Source organism: Lissotriton vulgaris, chromosome 9, assembly GCF_964263255.1.
Source record: "Lissotriton vulgaris chromosome 9, aLisVul1.2, whole genome shotgun sequence".
In the NCBI taxonomy this organism is placed as follows: domain Eukaryota; kingdom Metazoa; phylum Chordata; class Amphibia; order Caudata; family Salamandridae; genus Lissotriton; species Lissotriton vulgaris.
In genome coordinates this window covers 61,234,614-61,244,391 of record NC_141697.1, presented here as the reverse complement: position 1 = coordinate 61,244,391, position 9,778 = coordinate 61,234,614, and the positions used below count along the sequence as shown (strand labels likewise).

General features: G+C 43.1%; 1 protein-coding gene across 1 annotated transcript in view; it reads left to right on the top strand.

Moving 5' to 3' along the window:
• The first annotated feature begins 7,776 nt into the window (after positions 1 to 7,776).
• Positions 7,777 to 9,778, top strand: part of GREM1 (gremlin 1, DAN family BMP antagonist) — a 94,014-nt gene continuing 92,012 nt past the window's right edge. Inside the window, exon 1 of the mRNA XM_086937026.1 lies at positions 7,777 to 8,112. The gene's annotated coding sequence lies outside the window, so the exon portion shown is untranslated. The remainder of the gene's footprint in view (positions 8,113 to 9,778) is intronic.

Here is a 9,778-nt window from a genome sequence, read left to right as displayed (position 1 = left end):
GGGGGGGGAGTGGTACCCCCAATGGGGTTATTGGTAGGATTCCCTACCCTCCCTGGTTGTGGCACAAGAGGAAGTTGCTTAGATCTCCTGGGGGCCGGGACAGGGGGCCTCGGCACTAAAGTTGGCAAGGGGTGCGTCTGGGTGTCAACCGCACCATCTGTACTTGACAACACTATGTTAGGGCCCTGTGACGGTACCACAGACGGCAGTCTGGTTACAGGTGGAACCCGGGGGGCTGCAGAGGCATTAATACCCTTTTTGACTGACCCAGGACTTTTCCTTGCGTAACTATCTTCCAGAGCCTTCAGTCTACTCTCTATAGTATCCAATTTGGCTGAAATAGGAGTTAGCAAATTCTTCAAGGTGTCTGTTAATGAATTAATTATTATGTCAGTGCTATTGGGAGTTACCCCGCCAAAGATGAATGGACCTGAGTGCGTTGGTAAGGCAGGTGGAACTGGAGAGCCCGTGTGATCTGACCCAGACCCTGACAGAATAAGCTCAGGGGAGGCGGAAATGTCTGTACTATCAGCCCGATTTGGCTCGATGGCATCAACTTTGGCCCTCTTTGCCTTCTTTGGTTTCCTCGACCTTTTCCTTTTTGGAGGCTGTTCCACTCGGCTGCCTACGGGATTGGTATCCTCGGCGGCCTGACCCGCTTCCAACACATCTGTACCCATAGTTACCGGAATAACGGAGTGGACAGAAGTCCCAGATCCCCGGGAGGAGTTCCTGTCCCTCTGCGTCAAGGGAGTTCTTAACTGCTGAAGGACCGACTCGATGGTCTGATCAATACTGTCCATTAGTGACATATGGGTGACATCCAGTGGAATGGGTGTACTGGTGTCAGTTGAAAAAGTGTCCCCCTGATCCAGAAACACACTTTCCGGGCCCATCTCAAGATGTACTTCTGTAACTGACTTGCATTTTCTGTTTTGAATGCTAGCCTTAGGAAAGAATTTTTCTAGAGTACTTAGGCCTTGTTGGGCGGACTTAGACCGTGAATTCCTTGTCGCCATTATAGACTACGTGGAGAGGGGCTACAGAGCAGGAGGCGTCAGAGGGGTGGCCCGGTCCGGTCTCAACCGGCCTCTAACGGCCTAGAACGGCCCGCTCTTTGCCCGGTCTTCGCCCCGGTGATCGCCCCGCGCGCGTCCCGCGGTGCGCGTGAGCGGGTTCTCCTAAATATGACAAGGGGGCGTGGCACTGGGAGGGGGCGCGGCGCGGCGGGAAGAGGAACCAGCTGGTGATGGCAGATGGGCTGCTGGTCCTCGCAGTCCCGCTCGCCTGCGCCTCTCACCTCCGCTGCGGCCGGACTTTGGGGACAGCTTCTTACTCCCAAAACGAGCGTCAGCTCCCAACCACTCCTGTGGCGAGCAAATGCACAACAGACTCCTTGGATCCTCAGCACGAGCGGCTCCCGCGAAGCGGGGGCCGCAAGGAATAAAGTACTCCCCAGGCGGGGGGGCGTGGCACTGGGAGGGGGCGCGGCGCGGCGGGAAGAGGAACCAGCTGGTGATGGCAGATGGGCTGCTGGTCCTCGCAGTCCCGCTCTCCTGCGCCTCTCACCTCCGCTGCGGCCGGACTTTGGGGACAGCTTCTTACTCCCAAAACGAGCGTCAGCTCCCAACCACTCCTGTGGCGAGCAAATGCACAACAGACTCCTTGGATCCTTAGCACGAGCACGATACCGTTTACTGCCCCTTATTGTATGGAGTCGCCCCTCCTCAAAGGACCCACTATTGATCATGGCCTCCCCACCCCATGGGATACGATCAGGCGCACACATCCTAAGAATCGGCGGAACACTCAGCCGCGTGATAGCCCCCTCCTGTTATCAGCAGGGTTAGGACCTCTATTGTGGATGTATGTGGGGGTGGGTTTGACACGAGGATTATGGGGACGTCATTTCATAAGTTTAAAGAGTCTTTTATGCAATAAAGAATGCTCACATGTCATAAACCAGGGTATAAGAGGCCAGGCCTCAGAGAGGCTGTTAGAGCACCTCAAGACGATACCTTGTTGTCTGATCTGATGTGTTCTGCTCCGTCGGAATAAAACTTCTGTTTCCTGCCTTCTGGTCTCAGGCGCCTGCCTCATTGCTTGGTAAATTGAATGGTACAAAGGCGGTTAGCGCCGGGCAAATCTCGAAAAGGGTCATAGCCCTACCCTTTTTTCACAGCCGTCGTAAGACAGCTGGCCAAAGGGACATGCACACTTTAAACTTAAGTACACAGCTCCTTGCTGCCACTCAGCAGCAATTGCCCCTCCTCATTGTGACACTCGGTTCAGGATAAGTTGCTGAAAAATAAAATGGTAACAAAAAAAAATGTATTACCATATTATTTTTCTGTTCTGGGTGTTTTGGGGGCTTTTTTTTAGTGGGGCGACGCTTCTCCACTCTCATGGAGGAGCCACCCCTGGTTATGTTGTGTTGTGTTATGTCATGTTTTGTTATTTTATATTATGTTGTTATGTCAAGTTATGTTATGTCATGCTATGCTAATTCGCTATGTCATGTTATGTTATTTTATATTAGATTATATTGTTTTATTTTGTTGTATGTCATTGTATTTATTTTATGTGATGTTATGTTATGTTATGTTGTTATGTCACGTTATGTTATTTTATGTGATGTTATGTTATGTTATGTTGTTATGTCATGTTATGTTATTTTATGTTATGTTATGTTATGTTATGTTGTTATGTCACGTTATGTTATTTTATGTTATGTTATATTATGTTGTTATGTCATGTTATGTTATTTTATGGTATTTTATGTTGTTATGTCATGGCATGATACATTATGTTGTTATGTCATGTTATGTTATTTTATGTTATGTTATGTTATGTTATGTTGTTATGTCACGTTATGTTATTTTATGTTATGTTATATTATGTTGTTATGTCATGTTATGTTATTTTATGGTATTTTATGTTGTTATGTCATGGCATGATACATTATGTTGTTATGTCATGTTATGTTATTTTATGTTATGTTATGTTATGTTGTTATGTCACGTTATGTTATTTTATGTTATGTTATATTATGTTGTTATGTCATGTTATGTTATTTTATGGTATTTTATGTTGTTATGTCATGTTATGTTATTTTATGGTATGTTTTGTTGTTATGTCACGTTATGTTATTTTATGTTATGTTATATTATGTTGTTATGTCATGTTATGTTATTTTATGGTATTTTATGTTGTTATGTCATGGCATGATACATTATGTTGTGATGTCATGTTATTTTATTTTATGTTATGTTATATTATGTTATTATGTCAAGTTATGTTATTTTATGGTATGTTTTGTTGTTATGTCATGTTATGTTATTTTATGGTATGTTTTGTTGTTATGTCATGTTATGTTATTTTATGTTATGTTTTGTTGTTATGTCATGTTATGTTATTTTATGGTATGTTTTGTTGTTATGTCATGTTATGTTATTTTATGGTATGTTTTGTTGTTATGTCATGTTATGTTATTTTATGTTATGTGTTGTTGTTATGTCATGTTATGTTATTTTATGGTATGTTTTGTTGTTATGTCATGTTATGTTATTTTATGTTATGTTTTGTTGTTATGTTATGTTATGTTATTTTATGGTATGTTGCTATGTCATTTTATGTTACATTATGTTATGTCATGTTATGTTATTTTATGGTATGTTGCTATGTCGTGTTATGTTACAATATGTTGTTATATCACGTTATGTTATTTTATGGTATGTTATGTTGTTATGTCACATTATGTTATTTTATGGTATATTTTGGTATTATATCATGTTATGTTATTTTATGGTATGTTATTATGTCATGTTATGTTACATTATGTTGTGATGTCATTTTATTTTATGTTATGTTATATTATGTTGTTATGTCATATTATTTTATTTTATGGTATGTTGATATGTCATGTTATGATACATTATGTTGTGATGTCATGTTATTTTATTTTATGTTATGTTATATTATGTTGTTATGTCAAGTTATGTTATTTTATGGTATGTTTTGTTGTTATGTCATGTTATGTTATTTTATGTTATGTTTTGTTGTTATGTCATGTTATGTTATTTTATGGTATGTTTTGTTGTTATGTCATGTTATGTTATTTTATGGTATGTTTTGTTGTTATGTCATGTTATGTTATTTTATGTTGTTTTGTTGTTATGTCATGTTATGTTATTTTATGGTATGTTTTGTTGTTATGTCATGTTATGTTATTTTATGGTATGTTTTGTTGTTATGTCATGTTATGTTATTTTAAGGTATGTTTTGTTGTTATGTCACGTTATGTTATTTTATGGTATGTTTTTATGTCATGTTATGATACATTATGTTGTGATGTCATGTTATTTTATTTTATGTTATGTTATATTATGTTGTTATGTCAAGTTATGTTATTTTATGGTATGTTTTGTTGTTATGTCATGTTATGTTATTTTATGGTATGTTTTGTTGTTATGTCATGTTATGTTATTTTACGTTATGTTTTGTTGTTATGTCATGTTATGTTATTTTATGGTATGTTTTGTTGTTATGTCATGTTATGTTATTTTATGGTATGTTTTGTTGTTATGTCATGTTATGTTATTTTATGTTATGTTTTGTTGTTATGTCATGTTATGTTATTTTATGGTATGTTTTATTGTTATGTCATGTTATGTTATTTTATGGTATGTTTTGTTGTTATGTCATGTTATGTTATTTTAAGGTATGTTTTGTTGTTATGTCACGTTATGTTATTTTATGGTATGTTTTTATGTCATGTTATGTTACATTATGTTAATGATGATGATCATGATATTTATCAAGTGACATATATCAGATATAAAGCACCCAAAGACTAAAGAGGAAACGAAAAGAGCCACGACTTGAATAGTTTTCTAAAACGAGAAAGATGTTGTTGGCTCTTAAGCTCCCTAGGGAGTTTATTCCACAATTTACAGGTGGAGTTGACAAAGCTCCTGCCACTCCAAGATACTTTGTTGCATTTAGGAATGGAATATGTTTTCAGTACAGCTGAATGCAGATTTGCTCTCGAGGACACCACATGACCCTTCCCTAAGACGTACTGGGCCTATCCCATGAAGGTGTTCATGTGCTGTACAGAGAGTTGCATGGGTAACTTGTTTTTTGACAGGAAGCCAGGGAAGCGCCACTAAGGCCTGAGAAACGGATTGATATTTAGGAATGTTTTTGAGGAGGGTGCTGCAGTCTTCTGCAAAAGGTAGAGCTTATTTAGAAACCACTGCTGAATGTCCTCATGAAGGGGATTACAATAGTCCAACCTGGACAATACCAAAGCAATCACCACTGATTTCTGAAGATCATAGGGATTAAAAGGAATCATTTTTCCCAAGGTCTGTAGGAGAAAGAAGTAGGCAGAGATGAGTTTGTTAATCTGATCTCTAAAGGTAAGACTGTTGTGTTATGTTATCTTATGCTATGTTATGCTATGCTGTTATGTTATGCTATGTTATGCTATGTTATGTTATGCTATGTTATGCTATGTTATGTTATGCTATGTTATGCTATGTTTTGTATGCTATGTTATGCTATGTTACGTTATGCTATGTTATGTTATGTTATTCTATGCTATGTTATGCTATGTTATGCTATGCTATGTTATGCTATGCTATATTATGTTATGCTATGTTATGTTATGCTATGTTATGCTATGTTTTGTATGCTATGTTATGCTATGTTACGTTATGCTATGTTATGTTATTCTATGCTATGTTATGCTATGTTATGTTATGCTATGCTATATTATGTTATATTATGTTATGCTATGTTATGTTATTCTATGCTATGTTATGCTATGTTATGCTATGCTATGTTATGCTATGCTATATTATGTTATATTATGTTATGCTATGTTATGCTATGTTATGCTATGCTATGTTATGCTATGCTATATTATGTTATATTATGTTATGCTATGTTATGTTATTCTATGCTATGTTATGCTATGTTATGCTATGCTATGTTATGCTATGCTATATTATGTTATATTATGTTATGCTATGTTATGCTATGTTATGCTATGTTATGCTATGTTATGTTATGCTATGCTATGCTATGCTATGCTATGTTCTATTATGTTATGTTATGTTATGTTATGTTATGTTATGTTATGTTATGTTATGCTATGTTATGTTTTCTTATGCTGTGTTATGTTGTCCTGTTATGCTATGTGTGTATTTGTAGAGCACAATATCACCCGGGAGGGCATCCTCGCTCTGAGCAGATTAGAGCCTAGCCACACTCTTTATTTGAAGCGATAGGTCTTCAGCTTCTTGTGGAACTTAAGAAGTGAGGTAGAGGCCAGGCTGTGTAGTCGTAGGTTGTTCCACATTTTGGGGGCCTGGCACTTTCTTCATTCTTTCGTTCATCCCTTCTCTCCCCAGGCTTGTATATGCTTTCACTCTTTCTTCTCTATCTTTCCCTCACCTTTCCTTATCTCTCCCTCCCCTCCCCCTCTTGTCCTCTTACCATCCTTTCTGTTCTTCTTCCTATTCTTCACTTTTTTTCTTTTCCCCATTCTCGAGTCTCTTCCACTTGTCCTATCCCCCTCAGTCTAAGTTTACCTTTGTGAATTGGGCCCTCTCTCTCTGTCCCTTGTGTCCTCCCCTCCTCCAAGTTTTCACTATCTCACTTGTTGTCTCTCACTTTACCTCCCCATCCCTTTAGGATTCCTGTCCTTCTCGCCTCTGTCTCACTTTCCCCCATCCCTTCACTCTCTCTGTCCCTCTCCCTGTCCTTCGTTCACCCCTCTCTCTTTATCCCCATCCCTTCATTCTCTCTGATCCTCACTCCCTGTCCTTCTCCCATCTCTCTTGCTTTCTATTTATCACACTTTACCTCTTATCCCTTCACTACCCCTCACCCTCATTCCCTGTCCTTCTCTTCTCACTTTTCCCTTTACTTTCCATCCCTTCACTCTCTCACTCCCTCCCTTTACCCTCTCACTTACCCTCTCTCTTGCCCTCTCTTTGCTCCTTCTTTCTCTCCCCATCTTATTCCTTTACCCTCTTACATCCACTCACTCGCTCTCTCGCCCTCTCTTTGCCCCTTCTTTCTCTCGCCCTCTTATTCCTTTACCCTCTTACATCCACTCACTCGCTCTCTCGCCCTCTCTTTGCCCCTTCTTTCTCTCCCCATCTTATTCCTTTACCCTCTCAAGTCCTCTCACTTGCGCCCTCGCTCTCCCCTCTGTCCTCCTCCTCTCGTTCCTGCCGTCTCTCCCCTTCTCTCCCCCTTGATCTCTTCTCGCTCTGCTCTGCTCCTCTCTCAGTTCTCCCCAGTCCCTCCCTCCCGTGGGCCGCTTCCCTCCACTTACCCCTGAGCCCCCTCCTGCCCCTCCGCCCCGCCCCCTCCCCGCAGGAGGCTGCAGGAAGTGTTAAAGGGGCGGATAGGGCTCAGACGGTCATTTCGTGCTGGAGCCTCTGGGCCAATGGTGAGCGGGGCCGCGGGCAGCGCTCTCAGCTGGCAGGCATTTAAATGTCCAGACAGCCCGGCGCTGCCCCACTGGCACCGGACCCCGGGACGCCCCAGGCTGTGCGCGCGTGGAGCTGGCTGGCAACCCCGGCGCTGGGCTGACACCTCGAGTCTCCACTCTCCAGGGCTCTGCTGGGCTGACACCTCGAGCCACCACTCTCCAGAGCTCTGCTGGGCTGACACCCCGAGCCACCACTCTCCAGGGCTCTGCTGGGCTGACACCTCGAGCCACCACTCTCCAGAGCTCTGCTGGGCTGACACCTCGAGCCACCACTCTCCAGGGCTCTGCTGGGCTGACACCTCGAGCCACCACTCTCCAGGGCTCTGCTGGGCTGACACCTCGAGCCACCACTCTCCAGGGCTCTGCTGGGCTGACACCCCGAGCCCGCACTCCCGGTCCTGGACTCTGCCTGGCTGACAGTGGCACCCTGAGCCCACGCTCCTGGGCTCTGCTGATCCGAACCCTCTGACTCCCCCACATCCAAGCCATAGCATTTACCCGCTTCCCCTCATATACAACTGTCAGAGGAGCTAGGAACAGCTGGAGGCGGCCCTAAGGATAGCGCATAGAAGACAGGAAAAACTGCTCTACACACTCAGCAGGTGAGTCTGGATTGTTGGGTGGAGGGGATGGATGCACAGATAAACTGATGAGTGGATTGATAGACAGATAGATAGATAAATAGGTAGGTAGATAGATAGATAGATAGATAGATCGATAGATAGATAGATAGATAGATAGATAGATAGATAGATAGATAGATAGATAGATAGATAGATTGATTGATTTGTGGACGGCGAGGTAGGTGTATGAGTGCATGGTTAGATGGAGGGATGGATGGATTGATAGATGGATAGATGGATCAATGATAACTACATTTGTGGATGGTAAGGTCACTGTATGAATGCATGGTTAGATGGGTGAACGGACGGACGCACAGACGCATGTTGGCCGGATGGATGATAATTAGACAGGAGCACATATGGATGGGTGGGTGGATGGACAAGGGCACAGGTGGATGATGGAAGGACGGGCGCACCCTTGGATTAATGGACGGATGGCCCCAATAAGTATTCTTGCTTGGTTTATGATGGATGTTAAATGGGTGGGTGAGGCTGGACGAGCGCACAGATGGATGGGTGAATGGATGGATGATGAATGGACGGGAGCACCAATGGATTGATGCAGGGACGGAAGCAGGACTCTGGATTGATTTATGATGGTTGGAAGGATGGGAGGATGCATTGGATCTCATGGATAGGTATGTGGGTAGGTGTAAAGAGAGGTATCTGGAAGCGTGGACAGTGGATTAGATGAATGAATAAATGAAGGTAGATGCCCTCGTGCATTGCGCATCTGCACGCCGTTATTCAATAATACATGGCCATTTGGAAGATGACGTGCGAGCAATCATCCATGGGATAGTGGCAGCTTCTTGGGTGTGACGTCTAGTGCCTAGAGGCAGCTGGAGCGCTGCCGGGCTTACACCAACGCATAACTCGGTTGGCTAAACACGGGCTGGATTTCTCCATCAGCAGGGGACAGAAACTGCGGACATGGAAAAGAATTGGATGAGTAATTTCATCTCGGCGCTTAGAGGTGATCTAAGGCGCAGGTTCAGTGCTACATTAAGGGCACTGAAGGCAGCTGTCTTACGGCCCCGCTACTGTATTCCTCAAGAGGACCCCAGGTTGAAACTGCTTCACAAAAGGTGCCATAGCTAGCTGAAAGGTAGCACGCACATGGCAACATGTCATTTTCTTAAGGCACCAAATACAACAGCGCTATACAAATAATCAATATTATCCTATTCGGGCACCCTGGCACTACTTGATCTGATGGCATTCTTCGACTCTATACATCCCCGCCTGGCCTCCATGTAGGTTGGGTGCTAGCTCAGTGGGCTTTCTTCTGGTTGCAGCCATCAGGAGAGGCAAACCTGCTACTCAGGGTTGTTTGCTTTCAGCTGCGCCCGGGGTCGCAGCCTCTCAGACTGCTCTGAGGTGCTAACTTACATAATGTATACATTAATCTAGACTATATATGTCATGTTTCACCTTCCCCAGAATATTTCCGGACTGGAGATAGAATAGTAGATTAGCCGGCCCGAGGATCAAACTGGGGGCACAGAAGTGAACTTTCTCCTCTCGCTTCACTGCAAGAAAGAGTCCATGTGGCACCCGAAGGGACCACGGGGAATGGGTTTGGTTCAATGCCTACATGCCCCCGCTGGCAGAGGGCATCGGGAGACGCCAGCAGTCGGTGCTT